General features: G+C 40.3%; 1 protein-coding gene across 1 annotated transcript in view; it reads right to left on the bottom strand.

Annotated features, from left to right (window-relative positions):
- Nucleotides 1-25,534, bottom strand: part of chga (chromogranin A) — a 569,746-nt gene that overhangs the window by 137,337 nt on the left and 406,875 nt on the right. The gene's annotated exons all lie outside the window — the stretch shown is intronic.

Here is a 25,534-nt window from a genome sequence, read left to right as displayed (position 1 = left end):
AAGAACCATGATTCCCTGCACAATTAAATGTAGTTTGCAGTCCTCACAGTTGTCAGTGTAATGGAACTAATACACAAAGACATCTATGTATAAAAAATATATAAGATTACTGCGCCATAATTTGTGGCCGCCACGGCAATGCTCATGATCAAAGAATGAGTCAAACAATGACTTGACATTTTCACTTTAATTTTCCAAAGTTGACTGCTGCTGCCAAAACTCTTGCCACTAATAAAAAAAAACGTATCCCAATGTCATTTTACTTAAGTCGCAGATGCACTGTTTAGGGCAATACAAAATTTAAAATGGCACCAGTGTCTTTGCAGACGTTTGAAGCTTAAACTCCTGTATGAACAGGTTCCCGTTTTCATGAATATTGAATTTTAAATCATATTAAATTGGTGTTAATGGACACTTCTTTTCCAGTTTGAGTTTCTTTAAGTTTTGTAAACTCTATTGGAAATGAATCTAATTGTAATTTTGCTTTTATATGCAATCCTCAGTTGAGTTACACTACATGAGATTACCGTAATTTCCGCACCTAAAAGCCTTTATTCTTTTCAAAAGCTGACCATGCGCATTATATATGGATCAATATTAAGTCGCAAAGTCTTGCAACTAAGGCAAGCAGCCGCCGACTAGATTTCCCCCCGAAGGCGGAGTCGTCCGCGGTGTATGCTGGGATTTATATACCGGCGTTTCATTTCCTAACCAATGTGTCAATCATTTGAATCAGTCACTATTGGCTAAAGTTATTCGGAGGTAAAGGGGGCGGATCCTTTTTATCATTTACAGGCTCGCATAGGCTAAAGGGGCGGAAAAAAAGCCTGCAAATGGCCGAAAAAGATGAATGTGAATCACACGTTGGGTTGCACTACGGCATAGAGAAAACATTTTTTTACTATTCTGTATTTGTAAATATTTTACTCTCCTGGATTTACTTCACTTACGGTTGTAAGAAGACCATGGTTACGTATCATTATTGAACGTGATGACTGCAAGACAACTTAGGTGAGCTTTGCGGCTTTGTATTTTCCCGGTATCTTGTTTTAGAACGATCTTGATGTTTCTGTGATGAGTCTATTTTTACACTAAATTCAATTAAAAGTGTTTGTCATATGCACAGTAAAGAACCCCGTTTCCCTGCACAATAAAATTCTTACTTTGCTGGCCACACAGTTGCCAGCAAAAAATAAAATGGAAACTAAGAAATGTTTGGCATTTCTTGAATCCCAAGATTTTAACCTTCCGAATGATATTTGGAACGATGCATTTGAGTGATTGGTGACATCATACAGACACTGTTTCCGTACATGTCTGAGACACGTATTTGCTTCTTTGCAAGCTTTCGGAATGTTAAGGGGGTAATAAGTTCGACTGAACTATCTGACTGTTTTGTTGACGTCCCCATTGTAGCGCCTTATAATCCGGTGCGTCTTATGTATGGAAAATATAGGACCAAAAACTATTTTTTTGGGGGGTGTGTGCCCTATAACCCGGTGCGCCTTATAGTTCGGGAAAATGCGGTAAATCATAGCAAAGAAAAACTAATTTTACATTCCTAGAGCACAATTTTGAGTCTCCGGTAAGACCATCATCCCACCAGCTACGGCACTTATGCCATGAATTGACAAGTCTGGCCCCTGTAAGGTTTAAATCTACCATGTGGCCCATGGACTAAACGAGTACACCCATGTTAGTATGTTGAACTACTTCGCTCACAACGTATAAATGGTATACTACTAAAAAGTGTTGCATTTGCAGTCTGATACAAATGTAAGAATTTTGAAAACCTTGCATGGTGAGATGTTTAAAATGAAATTTAATCCATTTGGTTATGACAGCCTGAACCACTCACCAGTAGGTCTTGGGCAGGATTGAATTGGACTTTGCTAAAATAACCCTCAATTTAAATCTAGCATGAATTGCTGGTTTAATAACTTGTTTTATAATCTACGCTTGATGGCTGGGTTGAAATGTCAAACTATAACCACTCTTTTATTGGGGAATCTAAGTATCGTTCAGATCCAAGTAAATACATAGTAATTTAGTTCCAATCTGGTACTTTGGATTGCATGTTATGAATTGACCCCAGACCCTTGAGTGAGTTTGTATAACAAACAGAACTATTATTTTAGGCTCCTATAACAATCTCTATGTCAACTACATGTATTTTAAAAGAAAAGAAAGCGAGAATTGTGTGGAAAAATACAATCTGAAAATGTTTAACAATACAAAGAGATAAATCGTTGACTACAACAATTACAAAGTCAAGAGTCAAACCAAAAATTCTATGTAACAAGGTCTGTTTACACAGGTTTTTGTTCAGGAACAGTAACTTGTTTACTTTTTGGATGCAGATCGATGCTTCCTGCAGGATTACATTTTTTCTATGTGTTCATGTAAATTTAGAAGTACGAAAAGTCAGTCATGCAGGCATACAGTTAGAGTGGCCACGGGTGCTGGGTGAGAGGGGTACTCTACTATTTACATAGGAAAACAGTGCTTTGGGGAAATTGGAGTCAAGTAACAATTTAAGGACAATAGTATCGATCTTGTCCGTTTTTGTTTAGTATCTATAATACCGATATTTGCATTCAACCGCCCACATGTACGTTAAATGGTAGCGTGATGAAATATTTGCCCCTACCTGATGTTGTTTTTGCATAATTATCACACACAGGTTTCAGATCATCTCATCAATTTTAATAAAACAGAGAACCACAGGAAATGAATGCAGTTATGAAATGTTTCAACTTGACGCACAAAAAAATAAATCCTATGATCCTATGTGGAAAAGTGATTGCCTCCTGAACTTAATAGTGAGATGGTGGCCCCATTGGCAGCAATAACAGAAATCAAATGCTGGTGATTATTGGTCTTTCCCATTGCTGTGGAGAAATGTTGGCCTAGTCTCCTTAGCAAAATGGTTTTAAATCTGCCATATTGGATTTTTTTTAGCATGAACTGCCCACTCGAGGTCACACCACAGCATCTCAATCAGATTTAAATCCGGACTTGGACTTTGCCCCTCCAGAAGTTACATTTTGTGTCGTTTTTGAGCCATTTAGAGTTGGATTTTCTGGTTTGTTTCGGATCATTGTTGTCCTGGTCCTGAGGCAACAAAGCAGGAACAGACCATCCCACTGACACCACCATTTCTTTACTGTTCTTGTCAAATGCTGTGCCATTTTTACGCCAGATTAAAGTCAATTTTGACTCTTAAATTCAAAGAATGTTTTCTGCAAAAAACATGAAGATGCTTTTAGGCAAACGCGAGACTCTGTGTTCTTTTGTCACAGTAGTGGTTTTTGCCTGGCCAGGGTCTTTTTTTATAGTAATGAACGCTGACCTTAACTGGGGTCGCTTTGCTGCCCCAAGACAAGGACAATTTGCTGTGGTTGACGGAATAAACTGCATTTCATATTTCTTTGCGTTGTCTTTAAGCAATAATAAAATTGGTTTGATAATCTGAATCCTTTGTGAGCGATAAAAATGCAAAAAAACTCAGAAATCAGGAAAAGGGCTAATACCATTTCACAATGTATGTTATAATGTACTAATGACGGCTCAGTTAAAATGTCTTGAACCATGGCCACTCCTTACATATATGGCACAGATCCATCTGAGAATACATGAAATGAAAACCATACGTTGTCCCACACATCTGGATACCCTAGCGGAGACTCCCGACGGTTGTGTGACATTTCAGAGCACCGCCAAAATAAAAGCCGTCCATAAACAGTATCTCGGGGGGGTCGTGGGTGATCTATGGTGCGCGTGACGGTCTCCTGCGAGCGGCCCAATCTGTTACTGCGACACGGACGCCGTTAATGGACAGTGGGCATCCTAATTTATGTAACAAATCACCTTTGAAAGCCCAGCCATTGATCTTTAATTAGAGGCGGCTGTTAATCAGCGTTATGACTCCTTGGTGGCGTCATGCTTCCTTCTGCAGTCTGGTCCTGTGCCAAAACAGCAGCATCAGCATCCTCTCATTTTATACTACACAATTAAAGTGTGAGTTTCGCCCAAAAAATAGAGTAAAGGTCCTTCTACAAAAAAGGTAATGATCGGATTCTTAGGTGTGCAGTGCTAATGGTTTAGCGCCATTCATCGGTTGTGCCCTCATGATGATTCCAAGGTAATGGTTTTATGGCGTTTTTACAAAAGATACCATCTATTTATGGGTCAGTTTTAAATAATTCTTGATTCCACTAATGTGCTAATTTCATATCTTGGAATATGAAGCGTTAACGAGTTGAGTGGAATCGCTCTCTTAAGAAGGAATTAGAGAGCCTCCTGCTAAAGTGGCATTGTACCAAATCCTCTTTTTAAATGTCTAATGAGAAAACATCTTAATGTCTTTTGACTATTTTTCATTAAAACTTGAGGTATTTGCTTCCTTTACTCATACAGACAAAAGAAAACACAATAACAGCCCTGTTTTAAAAATCATAGACACTGGGCGATAGACAATGGGAGGCGATACCAGGCCTATTTGTATTGAACCGATCCAAGGTACAATAAGAATACTTTCCGTTGAAGCATATTTTGACAAAATAGGAGTGCAACTCAAGTAGAAATTGGATCAAATTTGGGAGTTATAATGAATGTATAACCCTTTGACCCACTTAGAGCATTACCATAGTGATAGTTGTGATGGGAACACAGTATCAATCCCCGGAAAATCCTGAATTGATCCGATCCAAGTACAAGTGCTAGCCTAGCATCAATTGTATTTATATTTACATCGATTGGTCCACTCTTACCATGTACTAGATTTGCCCATTGTAATTTTCTTATGGTGAATATGTGGCTCTATCTATAACTACTGTCATTGTTATATTAACATACATTAGGGTGGTCCTTAAACAGTATATAGAAAGAATTTCCTAAATGAATATTTCAACAAGCGAAGGTGTGAAACCATGCAAAAACACATCTAGTGAAGTTACAAATGGATCAATTTGGCCAGGTAATACAAGCAATCGGAAATGTGTATGAAAAGAACTGTGTTTTTTGTAAAGCACATTTGAAATGTGGGTTCAAAAAACTGTAAAACATTGGGGAAAATGACTTAATAGACTACTTAAACTACCAAAATGGCTTTGGGGCAGCTTTGAAATACAGTATATCTGATCGATGTGAAAGTTCTCAGGAAGCGTTTTTCAGATGATTTAACTGGATAGTCAGACCTTCGCTAATCAAAAATCAAACTTGTGATAAAAAGTATACAGTTGACCCTTTTTTACTCAAATGTTCAACAGTTCATTTACTTTCCAGAGTAAAATCAAATGACAGGTTTAATTTATGGATTGAGAGTGCAAAACTGTCTTTTGTGTGTGTTATTGTTTGTAGATTTTCCGTATATATTTTGGCTAATACTAAGGTGATTTCTGAGGTGAGTTTTTATCAGGGCCAGCTAAATTGCCAGCTAAGTAGCTAATTATTTGGCTAGGTGATTGGATATTTATATCACCCAGTTACTGTTATCTAGGTAGCAGGCGAGTCAGTCAGTGAATTCATTCACTGGTTGGCTATATGGTGTAGCTTGTTGGTTATCTAGTACATTCTTGTTAGCTAATTGTCATTGTCTTCATTTGATAGTTGGCTCTGAAATTTCCCAATTTTTCACCAGTATTAATCATGTACTGTTATCACTGGCAGATACGTCGTGTATGTTAATGCAGGTCAACAGCCAGCCAGACTCTGTAATTATGAGCCTCGAGGCTAAGTGTCTTGCTCCTTTATTGCAGGCACCTCCATTAACACACATAGTGAAACTAGAAACGAGCGGACACAAAAAACATTATTTCCCGCTCAATTAATACGAAAAACAAGTATATAGAACCGGAAAAATGAGCAGATGATGTAAATACTTGCATTTAAGCAACATTTTCAAACTCTAATAGTATCGTTAGCAGGCCATAATGCTAATTCGCGGATCCCAGTCAACTGCTTACAATCTTACATTGTTTATAACCATCTTTAAAACAAAGAAGGATATACCCCCAAAGTACACAATACTACAGCTATTGCTTTCAAATGGGTCAAATCTATACTCGCATTTCCGAAATATTTTCTAATACTAATAGTATTGTTAGGATCCCATTATGCTAATTTGTGGAGCCCAGTCAACTACGTTCTGTGTTGCATTGATCCAAATGATACTTAAAACTAAAGTTGAAATACTTCAAAAGGACACCATTTTGCAGCGTTTGCTTACAAATGGGTCTGATAATAAATTAGGACCAGTGATGGTAGTTTTACATGAGACCCACCCATCTTACAGCCTCTTTAACCTGCTGTCGTCAGGAAAAGAAAGACTCTCAGAGCCAGAACAAGCAGGCTCAAGGACAGTTCCTTCCATCTGGCTGTCAGGACTCTGAACTCTCTCCCTGCCCTATCCCCTTCTGCCAAATCAACACAAAACTGCTCTATTTAGATTTCGGCACATTTTAAATTCTAAACCTTGTAAGTTTTCTTTCTTGGACCTTGCTCTCATTTGATATTAATATTGATATTGTCTTATATATTGCATGTTTACGTAGGGAACATAATATTATTCCATCCGTGCTATTTGTTGTGCATATATCATATTTGACAAAAAAGTTGAATGTTGAACCAAATGGTTTCCAATACCCAAATTCACTGCTGCTATAACAATCCCTTCAAGTCAAGTCATATTTATTTGTATAGCTCTTTATCACAAGGAGTCTCAAAGGGCTGCACAGTGTTGGGAATTATTTATCAAAATGTACCGTTTACCAAATTGTTCGAATTAGTTATCTGACTCCATTAACCAAACACAACCTACATTCACCCAACTATTTAGGCGCGCTCGTTTCTTGATGGAAAATATGAACAGGAAGCCGATATTTCCACACGGGGGCAGATTAAATTTTCCTCACAATTTAACTAAGTGTACTCCATCGAAAACGGCCGAATTGGTGACGTTGGAGTCTCTGGGAAGCCTTTTTCTCAAGTCCTTTAGCTTTCTCCTATTGGCCATCTTCTCCCGCATAATGGCGTACCGACTCCTCCCATGGGCGCACCAAGGAAGCCCCCTGGGCTTCACCATCTCGTAGAAGAGCTTCCCGATGTCTGGGGTGCTCAAAACAACACCGAGGGTTTCTACGTCAGGGCCTTTCTGCGTCAACAGTGTCTGGATGTGCTGATTATCTCATCAGCCGTACATCCCGTTTCTGCCGTTCCTGTAAACAACATTTTCCACCAGGGTGCCCTGACCTCGCACCACAGCCCAGTCAGTGAATATCTTTTGCATTAAATGTAATTTGTATTAAATCGTATAAAATCCTCTATAGTCAAATGTATAAAATCCTTCAACAGACCACAAATTATTGCAAACTACAGACTATTATGACAGCATCCCCTGATCTAAAACCTACATGAGGGTAAGGAAAAACTCAAAAAACTTCAACATGAGGAAGATGAAGAAACCTTGAGAAGGGACCGCACATGAGGCTATCCCCCATTCATATGACCAAACTGCAATGGATTCCGCAATGTGTCATGCATTGTGTCGTCTTTGTCCTGTGTTTTTGAACAGTGTCGTTTGTTGTGTCATGAAAAGTGTCGCTTGTTGTTTCATAAAATGTTCCACTAAAGTTGTACTAAATACAAACAAAACTAGTTTTCCCGTTAAATAAAAGATAATAAACGTGAATCAAACGTATTGAAATACTAATGGTCCTGAAAAGACCGAAATGTTAGTTATTGGTCCATCTAAATGTCGTGACTTATTCTCAAAAACTGCTGTGAACATTGACAAATGTCACATCACACAGAGTGACTCCGTTAAAAATTTAGGTGTCATATTTGACCCCAATCTGTCCTTTCAAACACATGTGAAGAAAATTACTAGAACTGCTTTCTTCCATCTTCGCAACTAGAGCAACTGAAGCTAAAATCCGTCCTATCCTGTCTCAGTCGGATGCGGAGATTTTAATTCACGCGTTTGTTACCTCCCTTCTCGATTACTGTAATGCACTACTCTCCGGTCTCCCGAAGTCCAGAATCAAGAGTCTTCAGCTGGTACAAAATGCTGCAGCGAGGCTATTAACTAGGACAAAAAAGTCCGATCACATCACGCCCATTTTGGCTAACCTGCAATTGCTCCCTGTTAGCCTAAGATGTGATTTCAAGGTTCTCTTAGTATTATACAAAATCATACATGGACTTGCTCCCCCATATCTTTCAGCTCTGATTTCCCCCTATGTTCCGGTCCAAAACCTTCGTTCTGAGAGCGCCGGCCTTCTGGTGATCCCAAGAGCCAAGAAGTGTTCCGCTGGTTCAAGAGCGTTCTCCATCTGGGCACCGGTGCTGTGGAATGCTCTTCCCCCTGAGATCCGTTCTGCAACCTCAGTGGAAATGTTTAAATCTTAGCTTAAAACGCACTTCTACACTATAGCATATGAATAACCTATACTTTTCTTGGACAATATCCGTGTATTATTTGTGATTGCAACATCCTTTGCTGTCTGGTAATCCTAAAAGGGCATGCCACATGTGCGGTCCCTTCTCAAGGTTTCTTCATTTTCCTCATGTTGAGGTTTTAGAGTTTTTCCTTGCCCTCATGTTGGTTCCAGATCAGGGGATGGTGTAATAATAGTCTGAAAAATAGTCTGTGTAATAACCTGTGAAGCCCTTTGAGACTCTTTGTGATTAAGGGCTATACAAATAAAAATGACTTGACTTGACTTGACTATCGCAGAGGCAGGACGGATGGAAAAAGTTGATCGCCCGAAATTGAAGATATTTTCTATCAGATAAACTTCAGTTGTTCTACTCGACTTAAATACTAAGAAAAATAAATTGGCATCTGGCATCAGTAGATGTGGAAGGTGGAATGTGGCAAGACTCAGCCATGTGGCAAACAAACACACATGCGTGAACGGTTTCCCACCGTGTGACTGTACGCAGCAAAAGAATCATAAAAATCTGATAAAAGCCAAATGATTTCCTTCATAAAAGGCATGGACGTGGAGTTTTTTTTATTACCGCCTCTTAAGTTAATGACACAGAAATAAATTCCCACGGGGTACCGGCCATCATCATTATTCCAAAGTCGCTTTGGCTTTTGATGGTCATCTACTGTCAAAATCAACTCATTTATAAGCAGAACTTCACATGTTCGTGTGAATAGTCGGTCCTTTCTTCTTCCAAGTATTTTCATAGATTTGTGAAGTATAAAAAGGCTTGTCCAAGTTGTCAGCATCCAAATCTGGAAATGCTTACATTATATGTAATTATTGTTCCTTGCTTAATATAGTTTAAAAGCACGTTGGGGCTGTTTTCTACAAATAAATTGATCCTTGCCTAAAAGTTAACCAAGTAATTAGGTTTTTGATGGTTCACTAGCTAAAAAACGAAGTATTTAGCCAGGCCAACTAAGTCTTCAGCCAGCTGTTATCTAATTCACTGGCGTTTAATTTTTTGGGTGGGGTAGTTGATTAGCAAGTTAGCTGACTTCAAAACTATTCAGATTATTATCTTGTAGCTTGGTATTTAGCGAGGCAGTTTTAAAAAAAAAATAAGAATAGAAAAAAAGGAATGTCTGTAAATGATTACATTTATATCAAAAACGAGTCGTAAGCCGGGTTGGGAGAGCAAAACGTGGTCGGGGTCAAAAAACAGGTCGTAGCCAGAGACAAACGGGGAAATCAGGAACGGACGGGTGGAAAACGGGTGCAAAATGCGGGACTGACGGGAGTCAGAGTCAAAGTGCTTGCCTTTTAGAAACAGAGGTTCGCTGACGGACTGACAACAGGCGAGTGAAAAGACTGAGCTTAAGAAGAACGGGGAACCAATCAGGATGCCCGCAGCGGCTGACGCCAAACGAGCTGGCACAAGTGAAACTAATCAGTCATCATGACTACATATCCATCCATTATCTGCACCGCTTATCCTCAGTAGGGTCGCGGGGGTGCTGGAGCCCAGCCATCTTCGGGCAGTGGGCAAGGGACACCCTTAACTGGATGCCAGCCAGTCGCAGGGCACACAAGGACAGACAATTTGCTCGCTCATTCACACCTAGGAACAATTTTGACCGGCCAATTAACCTGACATGCATGTTTTTGGAATGTGGGAGAAAACCGGAGTTCCCGGAGGAAACCCACGCAAGCACAGGGAGAACATGCAAACTCTGCACAGGAAAGTTGGTAACTGGGTTTGAACCCATGACCTCAGAACTGTGCTGCACATGCGCTAACCACTGCCCCGCCATGCTGCCCATGACTATATATATATATATATATATATATATATATATATATATATATATATATTCAAAACTATTATTAGCTTTTTCTTTTTATGCAGTTTTAAAGCACCTTTAATTTAATTCACTTTTGTTTAAAGTGTGTGTTAAAAGTTAACTTATCCTTACCTCAAATTGAACTAATTATTTGGGCTTTTTGTCGGTCTTCAAAGAGAATTAGTTATCTATTTAGATTGTTAGCCCAGCTGGCCAGGTTAGCCAAGTTTTCAAGTTACTGGGAGGATGTTATCTTATTTAGTTAGTGATTTGGTTCACAACTAGGGGTGGGCGAGGCTATGAATTTCAGTATTTATCCAATCCAAAAAAATACATGTTCGTATCGATTTACATCGGTCAGATACTAATACTTTTTGCTTGAGAATATCAAGATCATTTAATATTTGAACCCTCGACCTTGAGATGGTCTATATTTACGACACAGCACAAATATTTTAGGCACAAAAATGTCTCATTTTAGTATTTAAAAACAATAGAAATATTTATCAAACAAAAAGCCAACAGTCTAAGATGTAAAAGCAGCAATGGAAAGAAAGTATCGTATTTACCGCACTATAAGGTGCACCTAAAAGTCTTAATTTCTTTCAAAAGCTGACCATGCGCCCTATAATACAGTGCGCCTTGTATATGGCTCAATATTAAATTCGCAAGGTCTCGCAACTTACGCAACAGCCGCTGACTCGATTTTCCCCCGAAGGCGAAGTCGTTCGCGGTGTATGCTGGGATTTATATACCGGCGTTTCATTGGCTAACCAATGTGTCAATCATCATTTGAATCGATCGCTATTGGCTAAAGTTATTCAGAGCCTCGGATTGGCTAGAGGGCCAAAACAAACCCTGCAATTGGCCGAAAAAAATGTGTCAATCATCCGTTAAATCGATCGCTATTGGCTGAAGTTATTCGGAGCCTCGGATTGGCTAGAGGGCCAAAACAAACCCTGCAATTGGCCGAAAAAGATGACTGAATAGCAAGCTTGCTATACTACACCATAAAGAAACATGTTTCATTAGTCTGTATTTGTAAACATTTTACTCTCCTGGATTTACTACACTCACGGTTGTAAGAAGACCATGATTGCGTATCATTATTGATTAGGTGAGTTATGCGGCTTTATATTTTCCCAGTATCTTGTTTTAGAACGATCTTGATGTTGCTGTGATGAGTTGAGTGAATTAAACTAAATTCCAAGTGTTTATTGTCATATGCACAGTAAAGTTGCGAGCGATAAAGAAAATAGAAACTAAGGAATGGTTGGCATTTCTTGAATTCCAAGACTTTAATCTTCCGAATAATATTTGAAATGACGCATTTCAGTGACATCGTACGGACACCGCATCCGCACGTGTCTACGACACGTATTTGCTTCTTTGCAAGCTTTGGGAATGTAAAGGGGGTAATCAGTTGGACTGAATCATCTGACTGTTTTGTCCACGTTCCCATTGTAGCGCCTTATAATCCGGTGCGCCTTATCTATGGAAGATGAAGGACCAAAAACTATTTTTTGGGGGTGCGCCCTATAGTGCGGAAAATACGGTACAAATAAAACAATGTCAACATGTCAACTATACCTTCCATTGCACAATATTTTGGAAAAATAAGTCATAAAGTGAAAAAAGTCCAACAATACAATCTTAAAACATTTAACAGTATAAAAAAAAGCAAAGTACTATTACAACAACTGTTGCATAGTAAAAGTCGAGAGAGTAAAACCCCAAAAATCAGCAATGAGATAAAACAACCACTTTTGGCTCGGTTGCCATACTGGTTTTTGTTCAGGAAGAGTAACATATTTACATTTTGTTTGTTGACGCTCATTTTCTCTGTGGTGTTAACTTTTTTCATGTGTTCATGTAAATTTGAAGACCACTTTACCACACAGATGACACCTGGTATTGTCCTTTTCTGTAATTGAAAAAAGTCTGTGCTAGCCTTTCCGTTTTTAGTTTCAGGGTGCACATGTATATTTGGATCCAGCAGCAGGCCAGGAAGAGAGAGGTGCTAACATTCTGTCTGTCAATCACACAAACAGGCATAAACTTTCAAGTTGAGAGTTCCTAAGGGCACTGGGTGAGAGAGAGAAAAAATGAAATGATCTGCATTTTTATACCGCTTTTCAAGTCAAGACTTCCCAAAGCGCTTTACATTGTGCTACACATTTCCCAATAGCGGCCGTGCAGCCATGTAAGGCGCTAACCTGCTTATTGGGGGTATTAGGGGTTCAGTGTCTTACCCAAGGACACTTCGACATGTAACACAGAGGAGCCGGGATTCGAACTGCGATCTCTTGATCCCAAGACGAGCGCTCTACCTCCTGAGCCACTGCCGCCCCCGAAAGACTGCTTTGAGGATATTGGTGGATGGGGTGAAGTATTGATCCTAGGGTAATAATGCCATTTTGATCCAAGTACTTGCTTAGTATTGATAATACTGATATTTGTATTGATCTGCCCACCCTTATTTATAATTATTTACCTTAAATAATGTTAGCTAGTTCACCAGCGAACTATGTTTTTTTGTATGATGCAAATTGTTAGCCCTTTATCACGGAAATGTGATTGGCAGGTAGGCAAGCCTTTTAGTACTTTTTTTGTTTTTTTTACCCGAATACCTTTTAGGACACGGGCTGAAACACAGATCCCTCGGCATCACATTCCATTCGGCCGCCACAGTACTCAGAATTCGTGTACGGACCGGTGAGAAAATCCACCGCAAACGGCTCTGCATCACCTTGTGATTAACACACAATAAAAGAATGTGTCAGGGGGGGGGGGGCCTTAAAAGGAACACTAGGAAAAAAGCTGGCCAGCAAAAGATCGCGATGCAACGCACTCTATAATTACGTCTGGATGAAAGCTCATCACGCTCGGCTTCACACACACTTTGTTTTTACGACATAATGACAGTGGGTCCAAAATCAAATGAGGGATTTTTTTTTAATATGGCACCTCCACACCAAACTGACCCCCTCGGGCAGTGTCTACCTGAGAAAGGACCCACCTGGGAGGTCCAGGTGAAAATAGGCGTTAAGATGTTGTACCTTGATGTAGCCTATTAAACACTTTGTTGTACCAACCTGCCTGTCTCTTCTTCTTCATTAGGGCGGTAGACCTTCTTCTTCGTCCCAGAAAATTAGAAGGGCACAATCAAGTGCTTCCCAACCAGGTTTGAAATTTCCAACCTGAGTGAGTTACCGAGATAATGTATACAACCATTCTTTTCAGATTGGAAAATGAATATTGGATTTCAGGAGCAATCCAACCAGTGTTCCCTCTAAGCTGCGCGCGTGCGCAATTGCGCACTGCTCGCACATTCTCTGCGCACAAGAAAATCTAGCCAGCGCACAAAAATCAGGGCTCGAAATTACTAATTAAGAAGCGACTCAAGTCAAAGTTACAGTGCATGAAGGTAAAAATTCACGGGTTCCCCTGACGTTGTGTCCTAAATGCGGTATTTTGAAGTCGAGTCGAAGGAGAACGAAGTTGAGTTTGTCGGGGAACCGGCTCACTAAAAGGAACCGGCTCTTTCGGGTCCTAAACGGCTCTTCAGGTTGTTTTTGCTTCTTTAATCCCAACATGACCAAATATTTTGTAAAATTATTCACAAAATGACTTAAAGGAAGGGGGGAATAGAACAAAAAAGAAAAAAATACCAAAATGAAAAAGTAGTGAAAAGCTGAGAAAAAAGAAATAAATGGAAGAAAAAAAAGAAGAAAAATTTAGAAAAAAAGCCAGAAAAAAAGAATGGAAAGAAATGTAGGAAAAAAGTAAATAGAGAACAAAAAGAAAAAAGTAACAGCTCGGAAAAAATAAACACAATGAGATTTGTTTTAAAGGAATTCTAAAAAAAGTAGAAAACAAAACACAGAAAAAAGAAGAAAAAGTTTGTGTTGCATTCAAATAATTTCCAATGATATCAAGTGAGTCTTGTTGACAACATTGTACTTCCACTAAAAAATTTGATTATGTACAGTTCTGTATCTTACAACCGACTCAATAAGCCCCCAAAAATGTTAATATTATGCGACAAAATATATCAGGAAATAAAAAGAAATGGATATCTTGTGAAAGAATTGTAAGAACAAACGACGTTTGTAGGCCGTACAACCTTTGCAATAGTACATGAATCAATTCATTCAAAAGAGAAAAATCATTTTGCATTGCCGGAAACTCAGCAAAATGTAACTTGATGTCAAGTTTTGGACATGTTTGATAATGAATTATCTTGCCACACTTGGGATTATGGTTGCTCCCTGTTGTTTCAAGCGCTGCTCACCGACTTCGTGGGAACGCTCAGACCCGTAAGGAAAATTACAGGGAACATTGAATCCAACTGAATCAATTACATGCCTAGAGACTAAAAGAATAACCCTTTGTAAATGGTCAAGTCAAATCATGATTATTTGTATAGCCCTTAATCACAAAAAGCAAAAAGTCAGTTAAAAGTCAGCAAAAAGTCGGCAAAAAGTCGGCAAAAAGTCAGCAAAAAGTCGGCAAAAAGTCGGCAAAAAGTCAGCAAAAAGTTGGCAAAAAGTCGGCAAAAAGTCGGCAAAAAGTCGGCAAAAAGTCGGCAAAAAGTCAGCAAAAAGTCAGCAAAAGTCAACAAAAAGTCTCAAAGGGCTGCACAGACTACTGTTACACCATCCATTGATCTGAAACCTACATTAGGGGAAGGAAAAACTCAAAAACTTCAGCATGAGGAAAATGAAGAAACCTTGTAGTAGTGATCATTGTCAGTAGTGCCAGTTTCTAATTACAAGGGCCAAGCGGGAGGGAAGTCATTATGTAAATAGAGCTTGTGTCCACCAACTACCAGCCGTCCTGTGCGCAGTTTGCATGTTCCCCCCATGCTTGAGTGGGTTTCCTTCAGGCACTCCAGTTTCCTCCCACATTCTAAACACATACATGTCAGGTTAATTGGCCAGTTCAAATTGTCCCTAGGTGTGATTGAGCGAGTGAGTTGTCACTCTCTGTGTGCCCTGCAACAGGCTGGCAACCAGTTCAGGGTGTCCCCTGCCCACAGCCCGAAGATAGCTGGGATGGGCTCCAGCGACCCCGCGACCCGACTGAGGATAATCGTGGCAACCAGTGCAGGGTGTCCCCTGCCCACTGCCCGAAGACAGCTAGGATCGGCTCGAGCACCCCCGCGACCCTACTGAGGATAAGCAGTGCAAATAACGGATGGACGGATGGAAGGACTTGTGTCTGCAGGTGTTCTTAAAAAGGTGTTCTTAAAAAGTTGAAAATTCAATCTTTACTCTATTAAGTATGTGTTACCAATGTCCTACTGCATTTAAAGAGCCCTTCCAATATCCCTATGTGCTTGTATCTTACTTTTATCAGAGCTGTTTGGGGTGGAACACATTAGGTTCGAGGAATGGAGACTGGGGGTAGCGCTGGAGAGTGGCGTCATGCTCGTTCCTGCAGGTTTTTTTCAATTTCTAATTTTAGCATGAAAATGGTGAAAATGAGAAAAGGCCTGTTTCTTATACGCCAACGCAAACCCTAAAAGAGATGAAAAAAGAAAAGTTTTCTCAAGCACATCTAATAAATGCATGTACCTTTACGTGCATCATGAATGAGCTGACTAAAGCTGCGATAATGATTTTAAGCCTGGAGATGGCGGCAGAGAGTCATAAAGTTTCAAATTCTGTTCAGCTACTTCAAGCAAAGGAGCCTTACTTTTTCTTTCTGAGCTACAAAAGTGAGCTTTAATTTTTTTTCCCGTATGTTTTAAAAATATTGTGGCTAACCAGAATCATAAAAGTACTCTATAGATGGATGGATACAATTGTGACATCCACCATACCATATACGGATGGATACACCTGTGACCTTTGCAGTCGGGACAGAAAATAAAATGGAAATCAACCAACACGAATGAGACTTTTGGCGTAGCATTCATATCTGTACTACAAATCCCACAGTGCTTTGGGGCATGAACATTTCCTGGATAATAATAATTGCGCAATGGCGCTACTCAAATACAAGTACTTGCAGGGGTAATCAGAAAATGATTATCCAACCATTGCAATCGGAATACTCGCATTCTGATTAAAACCTTAATTGGATTAATGTCCACGATTACATGGCTTTACATAATCAGAATACTAGCAATATTCCGTGTCCAATCAGAGTATTGCTTGCATGTCGACTCACCCAATTAAATAGATCCAACCAGTTAAAAAATACCATTATCTCTTGTTAGTTGCAAGTTTTCAAACAAGTAAACTTATTCCAGTGTTTTGTTTTGTTTTTCCTGATTACGAACCATTAGTTCTTAATCAATATCCATTGTACTCTAGCTAATTTGATGATTACTTGGTAAGGTGGTCAGTTGTTGGTCAGCTGAACAGTTGGTGGATTAGTTAATGGTATGTTGTAAGCAGGGTTGGGTAGTGTTACTTTAACTTGATTACTTTCAATTACTTTTGGATTACTCCAATACCAAATATGCTAATAAAAGACAAAAGAAACTAAATATGAATAAAATGATGACTCACAACACGTGGTAAGCTTTCTCTCCTGGCTTTGATCTCTTTGATCTCCGGCAAAACGAACATCAAATGCGACAGAAACAAAAATAAATCCAAACAGCTTGCCAACATCATTTTTGCCGTTCCATGTATTCCGTTACTCCCCAAGCCAGCACAAAATTGAGTCATTTTATTCATAATTAGTTTCTTTTGTTTTTTATCAGCATATTTGGTATTGGAGTAATCCAAAAAGTAATTGAAAGTAATCAAGTTAAAGTAACCCTACCCAACCCTGGTTGTGAGTATTTTTGCTTTCTTCTTTGCAGAAGTTTGCCATTCGGGGGTGCAGTTCTTCTTTTTAATTTCAATCAATTCACGCTGTAAAAATACGTTATAGTTACAAGTCCCAAGTAGAAAACGTGCTATTGGAAGCTGTGATGGTTCTACACCTAATAACGTCTCACACTTAAAATCCCTCTTAACCCTCGCTCCCCACCCAATCAGTTTGGTCCCATCGGTCCTAACTGAACCCGAACCAATTAATTGCCCATTAATTAATAAAGGCATTAAGTAGTTACATTATTTATTTCTCCTTAATCTGTAAGAGAGTCAGTATAATTCTGTCCTGGTTGCCCTGAAACGCAAAGCGGTTGTCTTTAAAGAAGCAAGGGGCGTTTCATGTTCAAGAAAGTTTTTTCTTCACTGTATTTTCTTTCAAAAAAAAATATTGATACATGGAAAAAAAACTCTGAATTTCTGAATAAAATACTGTGATCTTTTTCGCTTTTTTTAAAATACTGAGCTTGCTAACACAATTTGATTAAGTTTAAGGTTAGAATTTAGACCGATGCCACAAGAGTTCTGTCATGATTACCGTATTTTCCGCACTATAAGGCGCACCTGAAAGTCTTAATTTTTTTCAAAAGCTGACCATGCGCCTTATAATACAGTGCGCCTTATTTATGAATCAATATTAAGTCGCAAAGTTTTCCAACTAACTTGCAGCCGCCGACTAAATTTTCCCCCAAACGCAAAGTAGTCCGCGGTGTATGCTGGGATTTATTTGCCGGCGTTTCATTGGCTAACCAATGTGTCAATCATCATTTGAATCGATCACTATTGGCTTAAGTTATTCGGAGGTCAAGGGGCGGATCCTTTTTATCATTTACAGGCTGGCATAGGCTGAAGCGGCAAAACAAAGCCTGCAATTGGCCGAAAAAGATGTGTCAATCATCAGTTGAATCGATCACTATTGGCTAAAGCTATTCGGAGGTCAAGGAGCGGATCCTTTTTATCATTTACAGGCTGGCATAGGCTTAAACGGCAAAACAAAGCCTGCAATTGGCCGAAAAAGATGAATGTGAATAGCACGTAGTTGACGGCACACAGAAAGCATTTTTTTTACTATTCTGTCTTTGTAAATATTTTATTCTCCTGGATTTACTAAACTCACGGATATAAGAGGACCATGGCTGCACATTATTATTGAACACAACGACTTCGGTGAGCTACTCTGGCTATATATTTTCCCTCTATCTTGTTTCAGACTGAACTCGATGTTTCTGTGATAAGCAGTGCAGATAATGGATGGAATGGAGTGTCTATTTTTAAATTAAACTCAATTCCAAGTGTTTATTGTCATATGCACCGTAAAGTTGCGAGCGAAAAAGAAAATAGAAACTAAGGAATGGTTGGCATTTCTTGAATCCCAAGACTTTAACCTTCCGAATGATGGAACGATGCATTTGAGTGACATCGTACGGACACCGCATCCGCACGTGTTCTCTACACGTATCTGCCTTGGTTCTGACCTAGTATCCCTGCAGAGTCCACAAGACAAGTCTCATCTATTTGTAAAGCCCTTAATCACAGAGTGTCTCAAAGGGTTGGACAGGCTATAATTAGAACATCCCCTGATCTGAATCCCACATGAAGGCCAGAAAAAAACTCAAAGACCCCAGGATGAGAAAAACAAGAAACCTTGAGAAGGTAATCCCCTTCCAGGACAACCAGGCTCAAATGTGTGTTACATTGGCACCACTAGCCACTTTGGTCTTCCCCTATGGAACGGTCTCCTGAAGGACATCTGGACTGTGGGGATCTTTGATATTTTTAAGAGGAGGTTCAAGACCCACTTTTTTAATTTGGGCTTTAAGTAATCATTTTTATTTAGTTTGATTACTGCTAGGGTGTGGTTCAATGGCTGAAAATCCTGAAGCCATCTGCTGCCAGCCCTATCAGTGTGGATACGCCTCCCTCAGATCCCTTTCCACACATAGCTAGTCTGTGCCTTGCCATAATCATGTTTTATTTCTATTACTGTATATTTGTTTTTATTGTATTTTAACCATAGTGTGAGTCTGTGTATTTGTCAGGACCAGAACCGAGACAGGACCCACTTGCGTACGTTTCTCTCGGTTTTATTGGGAAGAAGAGAAAGGATTGCACACACGATCCGGTGATCGCTGGTCGTGGGGAGCAGGTCACTCTGAACGTGGAAGAGGTACTGGCGAGCAATGGCGGTGTCGGGAGTGGAAAAAACGGGTCAGTAGCCGGGACAGGTGAGCACGAAACGTGGTCAACAACGAGTCAAAAGCCAGGAGAGGAGACTAGATGTGGTCAAGATCAAAAACAGGTCGAAGCCGGGAAACAGACGGCAGTCAAAACAGGAGTGAGTCATGGTCGAAAAGCTTGCTTAGAGTAAACTGAGGTTCGCAGACGGACTGACAACAGGTGACAGAAAGGAGTGGGTTGAAATAGGGGCAGGGAGCCAATCAGAGTCTGAGGCAGTTGGCACCAAAGGAGCGGGCACAGGTGCATCACATCAGTAATCATGACAGTATTTGGTGTTCCAGGTATTTGGTTGGCGATAAAGGAGGGGATGTTATTGTTTTATTGTCTTAATGATTTTATACAAAATTTTGAACGACAATTTATTGCCTGAAAAGTGTTGTATAATACATTTGAAAAGGACAAAACATACAATAAACATACGGAATAACTGACACTGCGTGAGAAGTCCAAGACCGCACAACAAAGCTTCCTATCCTAATCGGTTGATGAATGAGCTTTTGAATTGAATTAAATTGTCCTGTCATTGATATCAACATTGTGAAACATTGTATGCAACAAGATTAGACATGGCAATCCTAAGAGATGGTGGCCAGGGTGGAAGAATCCTTTATTTTGGTGGTGCGGACATTGTTCACCAGAGCGATCCCTAAAAGTCAGATGACTGTCGTGATTGCCTAAGTGAAGTCACCTGGGGCAATCGTTTGGGGCGCACTTCCTGATTGGCTGACGTTCTCCACTTAAGCGGTCTGCGTCCAGAGATGGACGTTCTAGTGTACTCTTCGTATCCCTGAGTGTTTCTCCAGACTACAAGGTACCCACGACTTCACTTGCCTAAATCATGCCTGCCTCCCGTTTTTGACCTGTTTCCGTTCCACGTTTTGCGACCTACTCTCCCGCCCCGGCCATCAACTTACCCGCTAAGCTGCACCTTCCGTCTATCCGTCACGGAGCTGCCATTCCGCCCGAAGAGGCTGACGACCAACAAGCGCCGACGTCCCAAGCCAGCTCCAACAACTCTTTCAAATAAAAACTATTCTGAAACCAACGTTATTGGATCCGAGAGTCTGTTCTGGTTCCTGACAGGTGACCAGTCAATGAACTCCAACTATTATCACCAGACACCTTATTCCAACATTGTGAGGCTACTGTACATGAATATATGCTCTGCTGAGAGTTGCTCAGACACATTAGCGTCTCTGTCTCGAGCTGTAACATATAGAAATGACGGCGTTCACACCAAATACGCATACCAAAACTTTTAAAGTTTAGGAGCATTTGAGCCTGGATACAGCAAATAAAAACGCTATTCGCAATGTTTGTATCATGGCAGTACCCCGGTGATGCAAGAACATTTAAAGAAGCATGTCAGAGAGGAGTCTGACTCGCCTTGGTAAGATTCAACTAACATTCAAGCCATTACTGTTTTGTTGACACTATGCACTTTTTTCGCGTATACCAGTATATCAAAAGAAAAAAGAGCTTGAGCGTTATACCAGACTGTGCCTGAAAAACATATTTGAAATGAGATGCATTCAAACCGAAGAAGAAACGTCAGTCATTTAAACGTTAAAAAGACGTTTGATTTTAAACTATTGACAATCATTAAGCACTTTGCAGTCAAGCACTAAATGTACGTCACGTATTTGTTTCATTTTCTGTTCGACCGCTGCCAGTACGTTTTTTACAGGGACAAGAAAACGTTTACCTGATTTTAATTTATTTGTTTTCCTGTCCTGTCATGAACCAGAACGGAATCTCGGATCCAATAGCCTAGTTTCAAAAGTGCTTTTGTGTGAAAGAGTTGTTGGAGCTGGCTTGGGACGTCGTAACTTGTCGGTCGTCAGCCTCTTCGGGCGGAATGGCAGCTCCGTGACGGGTGGACAGAAAGTACAGCTGAGCGGGTAAGTCGATGGCCGGGACGGGAGAGTAGGTCGAAAAACGTGGAACGGAAACAGGACAAAACGGAAGGCAGGCATTAATCAGGCAAGAGGAGTCATGGGTACCTTGTAGTCTGGAGAAACACTCAGGGATACAAAGAGTATACCCGGACGTCCATCTCTGGACGCAGACTGCTTAAGTGGAGAATGTCAGCCAATCAGGAAGTGCGCTCCAGCGCGCCAAACGATTGCCCCAGGTGACTTCACTTAGGCAATTACATGTCCCTGAAAACGTACAGAGGTTTATTTCTGGATTTATGTCTCTACTGACTATGCATTGTGCTAATTGGTTTTAGATTATATTTAATTTTTGTTCAAAATCTATATTTAATCAAAGATGCCTTTTTCATTGTACCAATTTTTGCAAAAAAATTTAATTAACTTAATGCTAAATTTAAGAGCAAGTTAATAATTGCATGGAGAGTCGACTAATCGTTTCAATAATCTGTGACTGGTTAACTATTAAAATGGTTGTTAGTTGCAGCCCTAACCCCAGCACATTATTTCGTTTTTGAAGTTCTGGCATCTGGGCTGGTTTTCCTCCCCCATAGTGCTGGTTGGAAGGGCACTGGTGCTCCACTGGGAAGCGGTCAGGGGCCGCAGATTAATATGCGGGTATACTCCGAGGGGCCGGTGAAGTAGGATCTTTGCGGCTGCTCAGTGGTTCAATGTGGGCTGGGTGGCGGACCGCAGTCCCTGCTAACACCCAGCGCGGACATGGTTTTACTCCACATCCTGATTTCCCATGCTTTCAACGGCGACAGCCACAGTCCTTCACATATATTGCATGTTTTGTCCTCAATAGTCGAATCCAGCAAATATGTGGTAAAATATTAAAATGTTTCACGAGATATATACCGTAAATTCCGGACTATAGAGCGCACCTGATTATAAGCTGCACCCACCACATTTCGGGAGGAAAACCATTTTGTACATACACAAGCCGCACCTGTATATTAGCCGCATGCGCCCACATTGAAAAAATGCAACACAAACACAAAATTAACTCATACCCGACAAAATCTAAAAATCACAGCCGGCAAAATGAACAGAAAATGATACCGGTACATAACGTTTGATGCAGACCTGCAGAGTCCGGGTGCGCGTTGAAAGTATTCCAAGGAAAAAAGTGTATATTTCCAAAGGTAAGGGTGGGAAAAATATATAGCTACTATTGTCGGCCGCGTCCGCAAACACGTCTCACCTTTACTCCACTTCCCATCAGCCCGCGTATGCGCCGCCCCTTCTTTCTCATTTGCTTGTGCAAAACATATCAGAATAAGTTTCTAAAATAAATACATTACAAAAATATACAGTTGCAAATACATATTATACATGGTTACACATATTTACAAAGAAAGACGGTACACCGAGAGAGTTTTCAAAGCTTTAATAACAATATTAAAACGTTCATCCCAAACCGTGCCTGTGAAGGGTAGCAAAACGCTACTAGCAACACGCTCGCACAGTAAATGGGTCTGTTAAAAAAAACCATTTACATGTAGAAACCACGGTAAGCCGTCCTCATTTTCCTCCTTAGAACTGATGTCATCAAAGTCGTATTCCTTCAGTTTGAGAAAGAGACTTTGTCATATAGACATTGTCCCACGCTCCCTTATTAAAAAACACACTCGCAAAGTAAAGTTTACGTGCAGTAGCTCTGTTTCCTTTTTTATCGGACTGCTCGATTGCGTTTAGCTTGAAAAGTTTCTTTTTGCAATTTGCATGATGAGGATATGGCTACGCTAATTTAATTTGTGCAAAAGCTAAGAAGCTGCAGTCTTCCTCGGCGCATATATTCCACTGGTCTAAATCTTACCTTTTTTTTACTCAAGCGCCGCTAGCGGCCGTTAGAAAAATTACATAAATTGGCTGCATCACTGAAAAAGCCGCAGGGTTGAACGTTTGGGAAAAAAGTAGCGGCTTATAGTCCGGAATTTACGGTAGTCATAATTGTGTGAGTTTTCCAGTTATATCCTTTTTATTCTTTTAAATCATCACATCAATATTTGAATCAAGTGAATTATTTACTGATTATTAATGCACCTTTTGATTATCCGTGTATTGAAATATAATTATTTTTTTCTCGTTTTATTAACTTGTCATCTTTATATTTCAATTTATCTACATTCTCTATATTGTTTCAAGTCCAGGTTGGCAATTTACCTGGGGGCCGCTGGAGATCTGAGTGCGGATGGGCGGCATCAGGTTTTTTAACTACAAAACAAATTATTGTTTAATATCTCTTCTTAAAATAGGATCAACAATAAACAAATCTAGAGTTAGTAATAAAATATATCAATCAATCAGTAATAAATGAATAAAAATACAGTGAGGATACAAAGTCAAATTATGATTTCAAATTCAATTAAGTGTGCATGTCGTGGTTGCCGAAGTGAAGACACCTGTGGCAATCGTTTGGCGCGCTGGAGCGTGCTCTCTCATTGGCTGACGTTCTCTTCTTAAGCGGTCAGCGTCCAGAGAAGGACGTCAGACAGAACGTTCCGTGACAGGTAGGCAGAATCGATACGTCTAAGCGGGCAGGTCAGGGCAGGAGAGTAGATCGTAAACGCGGGGCAGAAACAGGTCAGAACCGAAGGCAGGAATCAAAACAGGAGAGTAGTCTTTGGTGCTTGGTAATCTGGCGAAACACACAGGAACACAGAAGTACGGTCTGACGTCCTCCTCTTGACGCTGAAGGCTTAAGAAGAGAACGTCAGCCAATCAGAGAGCACGTTGAAAACAATATGGAATTTGCATTTTGCTAGCTAATCCAGTTTATACCACGCATTGCAATTCTGGAACACCCTTGAGTAAATTGTTTGCAATTTTGAGCCCTGTATAACTATTCAGCATAGAAGCAGATGGCGGCGCTAACATTAAACTTTTATCTTGAGGCAGGGGCCTAAAAGTGTGGTCATGAGGGCTGCAGATGGCTTGCGGGCCACACATTTTAAACTGCTGTCCGAGGTGGAGTCTCATCAAGCCATCTGCTAGATTTAGCCTAGACAAAGGAAGTGGGGTGAAGTTGGTGCCTTGGGAACTTTCCACTAATTAGGTTTCGCCCCTTTCATTTAAAAATTTTCAGCAATATCGAAAATCCACAAATTCCGAATCCAGAATATTCGGTTTTACTTGTAATTTTTATCTTATTATAATATAAACCACAAACTGGCAGCACGGCGGCGCAGTGGTTAGCGCGTGTGTGGCACAGTTCTAAGGGCTTGGGAACCTCCTGTGTGGGTTCAAATCCAGCTACTGGACCTCCTGTGTGGAGTTTGTATGTTCTCCCCGTGCTTGCGTGGGTTTCCTCCGGGCACTCCGGTTTCCTCCCACATCCCAAAGACATGTATTTCACGTTAATTGGCCGGTCCAAATTGTCCCTAGGTGTGAATGAGCGAGCGAGTTGTCTCTCCCTGTGTGCCCTGCGATTGGCTGGCAACCAGTTCAGGGTGTCCCCTGCCCACTGCCCGATGATTGCTGGGATGGGCTCCAGCACCCCCGCGACCCTACTGAGGATAAGCGGTGCAGCTAATGAGATGAGATAAGAAACTACAAACTGTTCACTCCAGTGAAAAATTCTAGCCTTCCCTGGTAAAACGATAAACTTTCAATTAATACATTGATAAATAAAATGCACAATTTCAAGAAAACACAGTAATGCAATACGAGAAAATCCTTCACATGACCTCATTTAGGACTGAAGCGCTTGGGAATGTCTCAAAAAACATTTTGGAACAACCCATGAAAACTGGGACTTTTCTTGGAAAGTAAATTGTCGATGCCTAATCAATCATTTTTATCTTCGCCCCTCAAGCACACAACCCCAAGAATTTGGTATTTTTCATCTGTGGCTTTCACACTAACTTAAGTGTGCTATTATACATACACAAAACTGTAATATCAGATCAACTACACCCAAGAATATAACATAAAACAATTAAAACATAAGAATTATGCAGCCAAGAAATTCCATTGTTTTTATACAGTACTTTGAACGACAATTCATTGCCTGAAAAGTCCATTATAAATACATTTGAAAAGGACAAAACATAGTCAGCACCTATAATAAACAAAGAATAACTGAAACTGTGCAAAAAGTCCAAGACTGTACAACAAAGCTTCCCATCAGATCAGGGTGTGAAAATACTCATCTCATCTCATCAGCTGCACCGCTTATCCTCAGTAGGGTCGCGGGGGTGCTGGAGACCATCCCAGCAGTCACCGGGCAGTGGGCAGGGGACACCCTG

Source organism: Urocampus carinirostris, chromosome 20 (genome assembly GCF_059441175.1).
Source record: "Urocampus carinirostris isolate Australia breed hairy pipefish chromosome 20, RoL_Ucar_1.0, whole genome shotgun sequence".
Taxonomy (NCBI): Eukaryota; Metazoa; Chordata; class Actinopteri; order Syngnathiformes; family Syngnathidae; genus Urocampus; species Urocampus carinirostris.
The sequence above is the reverse complement of the archived record's forward strand: the minus strand, read 5'-3'. Positions and strand labels throughout refer to the sequence as shown.